We start from the raw sequence: 3,392 nt of genomic DNA on the forward strand, positions 1-3,392 counted from the left end.
AGAGCAACTAAGCCCCTGCACCACAACTACTGAGCCTGTGCTCTAGAGCCCGCAAGCCACAACTACTAAGCCTGCATGCCACAACTACTGAAGCCCACGTACCTAGAGCCCGTGCTCTGCAACAAGAGAAGCCACCGCAACAAAGAGTAGCCCCTGCTCGCCGCAACTAGAGAAAGCCCGTGCATGCAGCAACGAAGACCCAATGCAGCCATAAATAAATAAATAAATAAAATATTTGACTACTAGTGAAACTTTTCCCAATTTTTTTTTTTTTTTTTTTTTTTTTGCCACACCTTGTGTCATGTGGGATCTTAGTTCCCTGAGCAGGGATCGAACCTGCACCCCCTGCATTGGAAGTGCATTGTCTTAACCACTGGACCACCAGGGAAGTCCCAAATTTTTCCCAATTTGATTAAAAACATTAATATATAGATCCAAGAAGCTCAGCAAACCCAAGCAGGATAAATATGGAGGACGGTATAATTGGGCACACAATAGGAACCCCCTCCCCCACAAAAAAAGAGAAAATCTTGAAGCAGCCAGAGAACATGTCACATTACATGCAGGGCACAATTATCAAAATAGATATGAACGACGGATGATTTATCATTGGAAACAATGGAGGTCAGAACACAATGGGACAATATTTATAAGACATCCTTCAAAAATAAACAAGGCAATTCCTCAAAAAATTAAAACTAGAGTCACTATATGATCAGCAATTCCATTTCTGGGTACATATCCAAATAACTGAAATCAGGGTCTCGAAAAGATATGTGTACATCCATGTTCACAGTAGCACTACTCACAATAGCTAAATATGGAAGCAACCTGTGTTCATCAATGGCTGAATGGATAAGCAAATGTGGTATGTACATGCAATGGACTATTATTCAGCCTTGAAAAAGAAAGAAGTTCTGACACAGGCTACAGCATGGATGAACCTTGAAGACGTTATGCTGAGTGAAATAAGCCAGTCACAGAAGGACAAATATTGTAGGATTCCATTTATATGAGGTTCCTAGAATAGTTAAAGTCAGAAAGTCCGAAAGTAGAGTGGTGGGTGCCGAGGGCTGGGGGAGAGGAGAAATAGGGAATTAGTGTTTCATGGGAACAGAGTTTCAGTTTTACAAAATAAAGAGTTCTGGGGATGGATTATGGGTGATGGCTTCACAGTATCATAAATGTATTTAATGCTGCTGAACTCTACACTTTAAAAACGGTTAAGATGGTAATTTTTATGTTAAGTGTATTTTATCACAATAAAAGATGTTTTTTTACAGAGGGGAAAGAGATTACACAAAGGCTGGGCTGCCAGGAAGTGGGATCCTTGGGGCCACCTCAAGGGCTGTTGGCCATGGTAATCATGAACTGCCTTTAAATGTGTGAGTAACCCTTCCTTCATGAGGTGTACAGACCTTCACATTTACTAGATTTTACTGGATAGTATTTAGTTGATAACTTTTAATGCTAATTTTCATCAGGGAGGGACTTCCCTGGCGGTCCAGTGGTTAAGACTTCGCCTTCCAATGCAGGGGTTGCGGGTTTGAGCCCTGCTCAGGGAGCTAAGATCCCACATGCCTCGCGTCCAAAAAACCAAAACGTAAAACAGAAGCAGTATTGTAGCAAATTCAATAAAGACTTTAAAAATGGTCCACATCAAAAAAAAAATCTAATTTTCATCAGGGATACAATATTCAAGTTAATATCTTTATTTGGGAAATATAGAAATAGCCATGTTTTATCTTTGTTTTCCAGAAGGCTACAGAATTCTCTTTTCTCTTCTCCATGAATGGAGATGTGTGACACTGGTTACTTTAAAGAAGGCGGGCAGGGGATTCATTAAACAGCAGCGGTGCGGCACCTCAGGGGAGATGTGAGCTGCTCACCAGGCCTCTCGAAGCTGATTCTCCATGCCACCTGCTGCAGCCTTGCCCCCAAAGCTACTCTCCCGTGGACTCTGAGTAAATCAGGAGCATCCAGAGCCAGGAGCAGGTGAGCATGGGTGACCCGACAGGGAATGGGTCGGGGGGAGAGGCACAGACACCTGTACCACCGGCGCCCTGGTGGTAGCTCATGCCACAGGGACAGGGGCTGCAGAGGTCTCTGTGGCATCAGACCTGGACTCCTGACCAAGGGCCAGATGTGATGATGGCTATCCTGGCAGACATCTGAATGGACACAAGACACCAGGGTCTAGGATGCCCCCTCTCTGGGCTGAGCCAACCAGGGCAGATGCAACACCACGGAGCTGTTGCAGCTTCTCCTTTGGGGATCACAGCTCTCAAGAGAGGGCCTCACTCGAGGGTTCACATGGCCGGGTGTTGCTTAAGTTCCAGGAGTAGGATGTCTTGACTGAAATAGGTTAAGACCGCCATCTCTTTCCAAGCAGCCTCCTCTCTATTCACACTCTTCCTGGGCCCGCTGCAGTGACCACAGGCATTTTGGGGACCCCACTAAGAGGAGCTTGAGTTGGGATGCACTTAGTTGGGGTATATGGGATCTTTTTATGCTGTTCACAGCCTTGCTGGCCTGTCCTGGGGCAGGTACGTTTTCTACATCTGCCAAGTACTACCCGCAAGCGCCTGGAACTGGAAGTATGCAGAGCAAAGGAGAAACAAGGTTTGTCGTATGAACCAAAAGGGAGTCTGTGCAAAATTGTTAGCAGAGGACTCGGTTGTCCTGACTGCTGGACATAATGTGTGGATTTAATTACAGAAAACTCAGCCGAAGTTGGAGTTGACTCGGGACTGGCCTGTATGGTGCGCCCTCATGCCTGCCATGCACGTCAATTACCCCAAACAGGAAGAGATCTCTGCCTACATCTTGGGCAGGAAGGTGCCTCTACTTACCGTCAGGCAGGAGGAAGGAAACTTCCCTCCACCCCCCAACAGCCCAGCCAATCAGAGACTGCAGCAGTCCAGCCAACAGGAAGCCTCCATTGGACCCCCAGCTCCCCAAACTCTTTGGTTATCACAGCCCGTCCCAACTCCCCCTTCTCCCTATAAAAGCAAGTTCTTCCTGTTCTTCCGCTTTGCCTATGGTCTGCCACAGTTTTAATATTCTGAACTGTAATTCCTAAATATACTTGCTTTTGCTGGTAAGATAACTGGATATTATATTGTTAAAGTGTACACATTTATCAGAATTTCTGTGTTGTGGAGCATAAACCTATAAGAATGCTACAAAGGGTGAGCACTGTGCAAAGCACAAGTATTACCCAAACCGAGGTCAACGCTAACAATCAGAGACAAAGGGGCTTCCCTGGTGGCGCAGTGGTTGACAGTCCGCCTGCCAATGCAGGGGACACGGGTTCGAGCCCCGGTCCGGGAAGATCCCACATGCCGCGGAGCGGCTGGGCCCGTGAGCCATGGCGGCTGAGCCTGCGCGTC

The 3,392-nt window shown here is 46.6% G+C and overlaps 1 non-coding gene across 1 annotated transcript; it reads right to left on the reverse strand.

The window, feature by feature from the left end:
* Nucleotides 1-315: 315 nt before the first annotated feature.
* On the reverse strand, nucleotides 316-388 carry TRNAG-UCC (transfer RNA glycine (anticodon UCC)). The gene has a single exon. It is a non-coding gene; the product is annotated as a tRNA-Gly (tRNA).
* Between the last annotated feature and the right edge of the window lie 3,004 nt (nucleotides 389-3,392).

Source organism: Lipotes vexillifer, unplaced genomic scaffold (genome assembly GCF_000442215.2).
Source record: "Lipotes vexillifer unplaced genomic scaffold, Lipotes_vexillifer_v1.1 scaffold636, whole genome shotgun sequence".
NCBI lineage: Eukaryota > Metazoa > Chordata > Mammalia > Artiodactyla > Lipotidae > Lipotes > Lipotes vexillifer.